The 12,386-nt window shown below is 38.2% G+C and overlaps 1 protein-coding gene across 2 annotated transcripts in view; it reads left to right on the top strand.

Annotated features, from left to right (window-relative positions):
• The first annotated feature begins 7,129 nt into the window (after positions 1-7,129).
• Positions 7,130-12,386, top strand: part of LOC111155300 (cyclin D binding myb like transcription factor 1) — a 46,822-nt gene continuing 41,565 nt past the window's right edge. The window contains exon 1 of one of the 2 annotated variants that reach the window (XM_022515440.1): positions 7,130-7,273. The gene's annotated coding sequence lies outside the window, so the exon portion shown is untranslated. The remainder of the gene's footprint in view (positions 7,274-12,386) is intronic. The other variant, XM_022515441.1, reaches the window with a different exon arrangement.

Genomic DNA, 12,386 nt, shown 5'->3' on the forward strand with positions numbered 1-12,386 from the left:
GTAAGGCAAAGCAGAAGTTGCAGATGGTCCAGCCACCTCTGGGCATATGCCTCCAATCTTAGAGGAGAGGACTTAAAAATGAATTAACGTTGCAAGAGAAACTGAGCCTACCCCTTACTCACACTGTGCTCTTTCCCTTTTATAAACATTATAGAGGCCAGTTGCTTTCTACAAATACACTCTTTCCCATATTAACTCGACAAATGTTCTCCCACCTTTTACCCTTTTACCCCTATGTTCATTTCTTCTCATCTTTCCAGTCTCTCTTTAAATGTCTTCTCAGAATGCCATACTCTGAACACCCTATGGAAAGCTCACTTTCAGAGCATTCAATTTGTGTCCTCCTTAGAACTTGCAAAAATTGGCAATGATTTACTGGCTTATTGGTATATCCTCCTTCTTTCTCCTATGACAGACTGTAAAGGAACGGGTCTTTGAATCTGGGTCCAGACATTCTTCCAGTTTTAGTCAAGTAATTTAACTGTTTTATTTTGCACAAAAAAATTTCAAGGACAGAATGAAAACTTTTATCCTCACTTGCTGGGAGTACCCAAAGTCTTGGTTCTCCATTTTCCTAACTGAAAGAAAAACCAAATTTTTCTAATATTCCATTAATAAGTCTCAGTAAAGACCTACTGCAAGAGAAAAGGTGAGGAGCGTATAAAGAGGTGGTGGCTAGATTGAGAGATTTTAGAAAGCGTGGAGATGAGACACTGATCCAAAAGGCAGGGCATAAAAAGGAGTATTAGATGGAATGCCATAAACCCCGGAGAAAAACTTAGAGGAGAAATGTGAGATGAAGGAGGACCTGGAAGAGCCTGATGTGTGGGCCTAACTAGGGACAGTTTGTTCTTTCCCCTATTAGCATAGGAATCCCCATCAGATGTCCAGAACTTCTTGAAAGCCTTCCAGTGTAACCCACAAACTGTATTAACATGACTCAGAAACTGTGTAGAAAGAAAATGGACTACTCAGTAATTGCATTTTTCATGTACTTTGAACAAAAGCCCTTGGAAACATCTCTTTCACATCATCCAAGATACAAGAGGATCACAGAACCACAGAACCTGTCTCTCAGTATATGAAACACCTTTTGCACTAATATATCAATCTTTCATAAAAGAAAGCTAATTTCATCAATATTCTATCATGATGAGCTTCAAGAAAGTGTTATAAAAAAATCTAGAGTCCAAGAGAGTTATTCATAACTAGCAAATGCAGCAAATACCGTAACTCAGCTGTAAATACTTTTATAATATAACTTCTATTTGGGATAGGACTAATTCTCATGATTTTTCTACAAAATATTTAATTCCTAATTAGGTAAATCCTAGGATAATATTAAAAATTTCTTGCATTCCGTAGGTATACAGTTACAAAGTACTAAGGTAGAAATAACCTAGATGTGTAACTACAGAAAGTTGCCCTAGTTTTCAAATTACATTATGGATAGTCCTTACAATGATTATGCAAGTTAAAGATAATATGGTGTGATTATAATAAATTTATTATTTTTTTATTTAGTACTAAAAAAATTTTTAAGTACATCCATTTCTCCACCCTATACCCATCACTTCTGACAGCTATCAATTTGATATCTATACCTATGATCTTCAGGTTTGTTTTGGGGTGGAAGGGGCATTTTGTTGCCTTTCGGTTTTTTTTTTTTTTTAAGTTTCCACATATAATCATATGGTATTTGTCCTTCTCTGACTTATTTCACTTAACGTAATACCCTTTAGGTCTATCCGTATTGTCACAAATGGCAAGATTTCCTTTTTTTATGGCTAAGTAATATTACATTACCACATCTTCCTTATCCATTTATGGACACTAAGGTTGTTTCCATAGCTCAGCTATTATAAGTAATGCTGCAATTAATATGAGGTGCATGGATCTTTTTGTGTTTTCGTTTTCTTCCAATAAACACCCAGAAGTGGAATTGCTGGATTATATGGCTATTCTATTTTTAGTTTTTTGAGTAACATCTATACTGTTTTCCATAGTGGTTGCACCAATTTACATTCTCACCAACAGTGCACAAGGGTTCCCTTTTACCAACATCATCAATGCTTTTTTTTTTTTTTTAATCTTTTTGATAATAGCCATTCTAACAGTGTGAAGTGATATCCCCTTGTGGCTTTGATCTGCATTTCCCTGACTGGTGATGTTGAAAATTTTCTCATGTATTTGTTGGTTATCTGTGTCTTCCTTGGAACAATATCTATTCAGATCTTCTACCCTTTTTTTTTTTTTAGATTTTATTTTTATTTATTTGACAGAGAGAGAGATCACAAGTAGGCAGAGAGGCAGGCAGAGAGAGAGGAGGATGCAGGCTCCCCGCTGAGCAGAGAGCCCGATGCGCGCCTGGATCCCAGGACCCTGGGACCATGACCTGAGCCGAAGGCAGAGGCTTTAACCCACTGAGCCACCCAGGTGCCCTCTTCTACCCATTTTTTAATCAGATTGTTTTTTGCTATTGAATTGTATGAGTTTTTCACATATTTCATGTATTAGCCCCTTATCAGATACATGATCTACAAATATTTTCTCCCATTCAGTAGGATGCCTCTTCATTTTATTGATGGTTTCCTTTGCTGTACAGAAGATTGTTAGTTTCAGATAGTCCCATTTGTTTATCTTTGCTTTTGGGTTTGTTTGTTTTTTTTTGCTTTTGGTGTCAGGTTCAAAAAATCATTGCCGAGACCTACGTCAGGGAGACTACTGCCTAGGTTTTCTTCTAGTTTTATGGTTTCAGGTCTTATGTTCAAGTCTCTAATCCATTTTGAGTTAACTTTTATATATGATGTAACATAGTGGCCCACTTTCATTCTTTTGCATGTGGCTGCCCAGTTTTCCCAAAACTATTTATTAATAAGCCTGTCCTTTAAACATTGTATATTCTTGACTCCTTTGTCATAAATTAATTGACCATATATGCATGAGTTTATTTCTGCACTATTTTGTTCTATTGATCTATGGGTCTGTTTTTAATGCCAATACCATACTGTTTTAATACAGCTGTGTAATACGGTTTGAAATCAGAGAGCATGATGCCTCCAGCTTTGTTCTCTTTCTCAAGAATGCTTTGCTTATTTGAGGTCTTTTGTGGTTCCACACAAATTTTAGAATTCTTTGTTCTGTTTCAGTGTAAAAGGCCATCAGAATTTTTAAGGGATTTCAATGAATCTGTGTATTGCTTTGAGTAGTATGGACACTTCAACAATATTAATCCTTCCAACCCATGAGCATGGAATATTCTTCCATTTATTTGTTTTAAGTTCTTTCATTAGTGTTTCCTAGATATCAACACACAGGCCTTTAACGTGCTTGGTAAATTTATTTTTAGGTACTTCACTCTTTTTGATGCAGTTGTAAATGGAACTGTTTTCTTAATTTCTTTTTCTGATAATTTGCTATTAGTGTATAGAAATGCAACCAATTTTTGTGTGACTTCGTATTCCCCAACTTTACTGATTTATTAATTCTAATAGTTTTTTTTATAGTCTTCAGGACTTCATATATATACTATGTCATCTGCAGATAGTGAGTTTTACTTCTTCCTTTCCAAATTAGATGCCTTTTATTTCCTATTCTTGTCTAATTGCTCTGGCTAAGACGTCCAATACTAGGTTAAATAAAAATGGTAAAAGTGGGTATTTCTGGTCTTGTTCCTGATATCAGAGAAAAAGCTTTCAGTTTTTCACAGCTGCATATGGTTAACTGTTGGCTTGTCATATATGGCCTCTACTATGTTGAGGTACATTCCTTCTATGTCCACTGTTTTTATCATAAATGGATGTTGAATTTTCTTTTAAAATTATATATTAAACTATTATTAAAATTCATTTGTCTTCACCAAATATTTACTAACTGACTTTGTAAAAGGTAGATATGAAAGAAACTCAGCCAGAAAGGGAGAATTAATTATGAGGATGGGCTTGACTTTTTCAGGGAGTTAACAGCAGAGGGCAGTAGAGTGCAGGCTGCAAATTTTTGCAGAAGACAATGGACAGACTGTAATTCAGATACCACTCTGTCTTGCCTTGAAAAAGAATCCTACATGATTATGCTTTATTAAAAATGTAGCTAATTAGGAGCCACTTCCTCATAAATGTTAATGTTAACAATTTTACATATGTAGTTATTATTTCATTAAATGAAATAATTGAGAGTAATTGCTTTTCTGGCTCATTTTTAAATGCTTACTACACATGTCAGGCTCTGTGCAGTGCATCCCATTATTTTGGGAGGTAAATTTTGTTATTCCCATATATTGAAGGCAAATGAAGCTGAGCAGTGAACTATCATACCCATTACTAAGCAATTAAGCCAAGATGTATACTCGGGTTTAACTTCAACATCTATTCCCCAATACAATCCTACCTCATGGTTTTGCTTACATATTACTTATGTACTCATTTAAAAATTGAGTGATATATGTAGTAACCAAAAGGATACAGAGTACCTCAAATTGGTAATAAAGTTAGATGGAATAAAATGCTGCTTCTGGCATTTATTTTTGAAAATTGGTCAAACATGTCCACAAAGATTGTTGCCAAAGTGTACTTTGTGAAGTGCAAAAGAGTTGTAGTTCAAGCATGGGCTGTGGAGCTGAGGATTCAACTCTGAATCTATCACTTATCTGCTCTGCGCCCTCGGACATTTTTTCACTTGTTTTTGGTTGTCTAAAATAGGATTCATTTGTAATAACTGTACTGATGCATCTAACACCTGTGAACATTAAATGAGTTTAATACATGTGAAGCATTAGACACATAAGCACTCAAAAAATGCTGGCTCATGTCGTCCAAGTCCAAAGGCTTATTTCTCACTTCCATTCTTTCTTTTTTCAAATAGACTTTTTTTTTTTTTTTTTTTAGAGGAGTTTAAGATGCACAGCAAAACTAAAAGCTACACACTTCTGGGCACCTGGGTGGCTCAGTGGGTTAATAAGCCTCTGCCTTCCGCTCAGGTCATGATCTCAGAGTCCTGGGATCGAGTCCCGCATCGGGCTCTCTGCTTGGCAGGGAGCCTGCTTTCTCCCTCTCCCTGCCTGCCTCTCTGCCTACTTGTGATCTCTTTCTGTCAAATAAATAAATAAAATCTTAAAAAAAAAAAAAAAGCTACACACTTCCAATATACCACCTACACACATTTGTAGGCTCCTCTATTATTAACATCACCCACCAGAGTAGTACATTTATTACAAAAGAACCAACAATGACACATCATTATCACCCAAAGATCATAGTTCACATTAGGGTTCACTATTGGTGTCGTAAATTTTGTGGACTTTAATATAGAAGCATTTTTATCTACCATTTTAATATCAATATCCTCTGCTCCATCTATTCCTCTCACCAGCCCTAAATCTTGGCCATTACTGATCTTTACTATCTCCAGTCTTCCCCTTTCCAGAATGTCATATAGTTTGAATCATACAGTATGTGACTTTTTCAGATTGACTTATTTTACTTGGTTATGTGCATTAAAGCTTCCTTCATATCCTGTAATGGCTTGATAGTTCATTTCTTACTAGCATTAGATAATATTCTATTGTATGGATGTACCACAATTTATCCCCATCACCTACCGAAGCACATCGTGGCGTCTTCCAAGTTTTTAGCAATTATGAATAAAATCACTATAAATATCTGTGTGCAGGTTTTTATGTGGACACAACTTTTCAACTCATTGGGTAAATATCAAGGAGCAATTGTTGGATCTTATAGTAAGAATGTTTAGGTCTATAAGAAACCGCCAAACTGTTTCTCAAAGTGACTGTAACCTTTTGCATTCCCACTAGCAATTAATGAGAGTTCCTGTTCCACATCTTCACAAGAATCTGGTGCTGTCTGTGGTTTTTATTTTAGTCACTCTAGTAGGTATATAATAGTATCTCATTATTGTTTTACGCTCCTTTTGTGAAACCCAACGTTTATGACAGAGAAATTCTTTTACCCCAAAGAATAGCATGGTTATGTGGACTACTGCTGAAAACTATATACATCTGGGTTAAAATCTAAATATTTATGTTTCTAAGCCCTTTTCATTGTGTAGATTTTTACCACCCCCCCCATGTTTCTTTGTGAATTACTGTCCCTTCCACAAAGTCTTTCAACAATATTTTGTAGTCAAAGGAAACCACAACTGTGTAGAAAAATCAAAACAGGCTAAGATAATGGGGGGGCGGGATTACTAAGTATTATTAACCTCATTAGCTACTTAGGACCAATTTGGGAGTACCTTTTCACATTCTCCACAGCCTTACTTGACCTTTACGACCGAGGATGACTACATTACCCTTGTGACAACATAGTTTGAGTGTACACATAGTTGTTGGAAGCAAGAACATTAGTTAAGTCTAACTTTTAAACTTCTTGTCAACTCAGTACCGAAAGACTACAAGAATCTAGTTTCCTAAACAAGTAAAATGAGGTTGGAATCATATATAGTGGTAACAGGTTCGGACCATTCCACCATAAGATTTCCAAGGCCTTGACTCTCTGCCTGGGTCTCACGGAGCTTCTAATACACGGTCCAGAGGATGGACCCGAGTATTGGTCCTTCTTAAAAGTTTCCCACGCAACTGAAGAGCAGCCGGCTTAGAAAAAAGTGGTTTAAGACGGCCTGTGCCCTAGAGGAGAATCTTCTTATGCTCACAGAGGATACTTTTGACTAGAACCGCACCACACGCCCAAAGCGCCTATGGCAATGCACACCGTGAGGAGCCAGACAAAATTCCCGGCTTTCTTTTGCATCTAGACAAGGCTCTTATTCCGTTCCACGCCCGGCCGTATCGGCTCCGGAACACAGCGAATTTGTGAAACTGCCAGCTGGGCCCAACTGCCCCACCCCGAGCCAGATAGACCACAGTTACGCCCAAGAAAGATGGACCTCCTTCACAGCATCAGCGGCAGAACTGTAGGCACCGCGATTTCCTATTAGGAAGAGAGAAGAAGGGCGGACCACAAAGAACCACCACACCGACCGGTACCAAAGCTCCAAAAACCCGGCACTTAGAGCGCTCCGACTTGGCCGGAAGTGACGCGAGCAGCCACCACGCAGGGCAGTCCCAAGGGAGAGGAGAGCGGGAGGGGGAGCGTGCGGGGGCTGGGGGCGGGGCGCGGCCGTAGCTCCGTTTCCGGTGGCTCGCCGCGCTCGCTCACTCCAGCTGCAGCCACTCTTGCCCGTGGCTGCTTCCTCCATCCTGGTATTTTTTGGAGCCTCCATCCTGGTTCTTCCAAAGTGCCCGGACCCAAAACAGGAAGTAAGTGCGATGGAACCTTCAGGTCCCAACCGCCGCCAGGGCCGCTCCGCCCAGTGGAGCCTGTCCGGCCCCCTTGCTGCTAGCGTGTTCCCGCCGGCCGGCGCAGGCTGTGGGCACTCGGGCACCGCGGGCGGGGTCGGAGCTGGGCCTTCATGACGCTGAAGCTTCAGTCCCCGCACGCTCAGGCCAGGCCCTCCCTCTCAGGGCCCGGCCCGCGTTGGTGGCTCGGGCTACAGAGTCGGGTAGTGAGCGGCCGCCGAGGCGCAGCAGCGATCCGGCGGGGGCGGAAAATGGCGGCGGCTTCGGTGGAGCTAAATGGCGCCGGGACCCCTGGGGGTGGGGTGGGCCGGCAGCTTCGGTAGAGAATTGGGCACGAGAATGAGGAGAGTAAGGAAGCCTTAGTTGCTTTCTCGTGGTGTTCCTTTTTGGGGTTTTTTTGGTTACCTTTTCGGTTTTATGTGGTCTAGTGAAGGAGAGGTGGGCTTGAGCGAGTTGGGCGGGTCTCGTCCCCCCCCCCTTTTTTTTTCTTTTACCTTGTTTGCGTTTTAGACTCTTCCATCTTTTGGGATTCGTTCTAGCTCTGCTGTTGAAGGCCCATGCAGAGGCAGTCGAGTTTGCTGGCCGCACTATCTCGGTCAGCCTCTCTTAAAACAAGGGACTAGGACTGACTGCGGAGGGGAGAGTGTCCTCGTCGAGCGGAGAACCGTAAAAGGCGTCTGCAGAGTAGTAGTTGTCATATTTTGCTGAGTTCTGAGGAAGTTTTTAAATTTTTTAGTCATCTTGTCCTTTACAATAGACTTTGTTCTGACCCAGTCTCTGGCGTAGATTTGGGAGTAGAGGTGGCCAAGTGCCGTGCCATGCAGTTGAATGATACAGCATCTGTTTTCATAATAAAAATACTCGGCGAAGATGAGGAGAGGGTGAAAATTATATGGAATGTAAGTCAGTAGTCCCTCTCTTTTTCCATGTTTGAATCTGGAAATTCAAATTCGGTGTGTGGTTGCTCTTATTGTAACTTGATTCATCGTCGTGTTCCTCTTGACAGTAGGCGAGGCTGCTTGTTGGGACATCCGACAAAATTCATAGTCTGTAGGGTGACTTTCGAATATGCCGTGTTTTAAGAATAGAATAATGCCCTTTGGAAAATTTTTTTAATCTTTTCCTAATTTTATTTCTATTTTTAATTCGTGCAAGGCGATTAACCATTTATAGCTTTTAAGCTCCAGCCCAAGTAAGAAACTATTCTTCATTGTGTTGAAAGTTTTACAAACGGGATATCTTTTTTTCTTTTTTAGTTAAAGGTTTTCATATTTTTCAGTGGTGGTTCTTTATTTGATCTGGCTTTAAAGTTGTTTCTAATAATCTTTTTAGTACTACTGGGTTTTTTTGTTTGTTTGTTTTTTTAGTAATTTGAATAATTACCACCACTTTAACATTTAAAGATTCTTTGGCGATAAATACCAAAAACTTAGCGTTTTACTCTGGTGGTGTAGTGATAAAAGCGCATTTATTAGGTTAAGATTCAGAAATGTAGTTAAGATTTAGGAAAAAATAAATATGCAGCTCCTTACCAAAAAATAGGCTGTCTGAGAAAAATTTGGTGTGAGAATAGTTGCTGTTTTTTCATTCACCAGGGACAAAACAGCTTGAATTTGTATGGAAAAAAATTACAGTTATGAAAAATACACTTCATGTTTATCTCATTATTTTTACTTCCATATACTTCTGTGCCACCAAGAAGCTAATTTTTATCTTTTTAAAATTTTTTTAACTAGTTGATAGGCTTACCCCAAAATACGCTTTTGGGGACTGATCGAGAATCTGCCTTTTCTGCATGACCATCTGACTATTTGATTGCAGTTGAGCTAGATGGTGGGGCCAAATGCTATTTGCCCTGTCTTCATCAGTAAGTACCGGGCATTGCATACTTGCTTAGAACTTTAAGTTCATACTTTGAGCAGTTAGACAAATAAATATATATCGTATAAGTATTTTCCTCAGAACGTAAAGATTTTAGAAATATTTTGAGGGGAAGCAATCACAAGAATGTTTTAGAGTTAGGATTTGATCTTTGAAAGCAGAGTATGGCTGGGATGTGGTTACTAATAGAGAATTCTATCAAAAGAAGGCAGATGTCCTTGAATCTTTTTTAAGTTCCCTTTTTTAAGGTTTTTGTTTGTTTGTTTAAGACAGCAGGTTTATCTGATTTCACCCTGAGGCAATGGGAGAGAGAAGTGTATTTGTAAGGTTAGATATTGCTGGTTAGAATTGAAATACAAACAGCAGAAGCTTATTTTTCTTTTTTTTTTAATTCACTTCATTTATCTCTCTAGCATCTACAGACCCTAGTTTTTATTAATGTTATAATAAAATTGTATGTTCTGACAATAACTCCACGTTATTATAAACAGTTGCTTTTGTCATGCTCCATTAAGTACATTGGCTTAAGTTAACACCTGTGAGGATGAACACACTAATGTGAAACACTAGCATCCCTAGGGGTTTACAACCTGGCATATTGATGTTAAAAATTGAGGAGGGCTGGAAAGTGTTTTTTGAAACACTGAGCTTCTAGATCATTTTGAACACAACATTTGTAATTGTTGCAGGGACAGCAAAACTTTAGAACACTAATGAAGTTTAGGAAGAGTTGTACTTTTTATGTCTTAGATGCTACTTATGGGATGTTTATCTTCTTAAAATGGAGTTCTGTTTTTAATAGTCAATCTTCTCTTACTGCCCTAACCTGTAATACTTTTTTTCCATATAAAAGGTTTGCGTAGCAATTGGTGTACCTCTAAATGCTGTGCAATTTCAGTTCCAAAACCTTTTTTATCCTCAAATGATAGGAAATGACCTGAGAAAGTTAATAACTTTATTGCTTTGTTAAATGATAGATTCATTAAATGTATGTGGTATTTGTTTGCTTTCATATCATTTCCCCCCCCTTCTTTTCCTTTTGTGAAGAGAATTCTTGTAAGAGAAATCACAAATAGGTTTTGCTTTGATTCCATAAAGATAAATAAAAGAAGGAACCTGTTTATCATGTCTGCTGCTTCAAGTTTGTGGAAATATACCCCATTCCATGACTGAATTCCAGAAAGAAGTTGTCAGGAAAAAGCACACTGGAGATACTTTTTTAATTTTTTTTAAGCTGTCAATTTGGTTATGTACGCTCTTGTCAGGCCATTCTTCCAAGCACTGGGTTGTCTACAGTAATCTTTATTTACCATCACATACTATGTAGCAAAAGAAATGCTCATTATGTTTATTTACTGCTTATGTGTATGTTACTATCTGTCAAGAAAGTGTGCTTTAAAAGTAAACATCAGTGTAAATCAGAGGACTATGGAGATAATTTGATGTATTTCCATTTAAAAAGTTTCTGATGGTTCCTTGCATAAAGTGCTCAATTTTGAATGGATAAAATTTTTAAATGTAGCCAAATACACATGATTATAAGCTCTTAAATCATGCAGTGCATGAAAAATAGTCTTTCTTTTTAATCAACAATATGATTTTATTGTCAAACCAGGAATGAAATGCTGCACTTTGAAATGAACCATACTACCAAGTAATTCTCTTTGATAATAACATTGTTTTTCAGTAGTTGGTTAATTGGGGGTGCCTGGGTAGCTCAGTCAGTTGTCTGCCTTCTGCTCAGGTCATGATCCCAGGTCCTGGGGATTGGGCCCTGCTTAGGGTTTCCTGCTCAGTGGGGAGTCTGCTTTTCCCTCTCCGCCTGCCTCTCCCCCAGCCTGTGTGCTCACTCACTCTGGCTCTCTCAAATAAAATTTAAGAAGAAAATAGTTTGTAGTTGAAATCAACAGCTTAAGCAACTAAAGCCTTTTATAATAAACTGCACAAATAATTTTGACACGGTGTGTAGTCATATTTTGCCACCTCAAAACTAAGCTGTTAGGATCATTAGTTACCTTAGTCTAGTATGCTTTATGTTCTTTATAGCTTTGCTTCTCAAATTCTTCACAAAGTGTATAGAAGAGCAAATCCCCAGGGGCCTGGAACCACCATCCAAAGCATTCAACCTCAGTATGAAGTGTCCTGTTCCTGTCTTAAATAAAATCAGTGTTCTGCATCTTTCTCTTCTGCCAACGATCTGTGTACCCATGTTCAGGATACAGGCATTTGATCTTGATTCTTTTCACTAAGATTTTCTAATTAGCAAAGAGTTTTATTTCAAAATATCTTAAAACATTTAATTATTTATTACATATTCTGGAGGAAATCCACTTTATAAGCATTTCCTAAGGCATTAATTACATGCAATGATAGATACGGTGGTGGTCAGTATGGGGTCTTCATAATAGCACAACCTCAAAAGTTCATTTATAGGATAATGGTTAGATAAATTTAGATAGCATGCACCCATTAAAAATGCTATGGAAAAATAAGTAGAACTATTGGAAAATACTCCCAATAAAGTAAGTGCAGGAAAAAGTTCAAAAGAACGGACAGTATGTTTGGAAGATCATCACAAAATGTTACAGTGGAATATATGAATAACTTTCCTTATATTGGTTTAAGAAAAGACATCCGAAAATTAAATGTGGCCTTGAGCCAGAAACCTTGCATCTGTGTTTTTCAGTCAACTCATTCAATAAAATTCTAGTGTTACAAGTTCTGTAGCTTGCTTGATTTCCCTGTATAAAAGTATCTTATAATGTTTAGTCTTATCATATCTTTCAGTGTAGAATCCCGACTCCAAGCTTGTAGGGTCAGCAACTTTTAGCTCCTGTGCTTTTCATGATCTCCACTAAAATATGCCCTCCCACACTTAGACAGTCAGAAACGGATACGAATTTATCTACAAAACTAATTCCCAAACTAGGGAAAAATGCATTTGTCTTGGTCATGGTTTTTGGAAAATCTTGACACTTTACTTAGCAAATTAGGACCATTAAAGGCATACCTTAGAGATACTGCAAGTTCATTTTCAGACACTGCAATAAAGCAAAGGTTGCAATAAAACAAGCCAAATGAATTTTTTGGTTCTCAGGGCATGTACAAGTTAGGTTTATACTTACTGTAGTTCATTTAAAAGCATGCAAGAGCATGTCAGAGCCAATGTGCAAACTTAAGAAAAACTGTTACA

The sequence above is a fragment of the Enhydra lutris genome, unplaced genomic scaffold (genome assembly GCF_002288905.1).
Source record: "Enhydra lutris kenyoni isolate GAN:26980312 unplaced genomic scaffold, ASM228890v2 scaffoldscaffold40, whole genome shotgun sequence".
Taxonomy (NCBI): domain Eukaryota; kingdom Metazoa; phylum Chordata; class Mammalia; order Carnivora; family Mustelidae; genus Enhydra; species Enhydra lutris.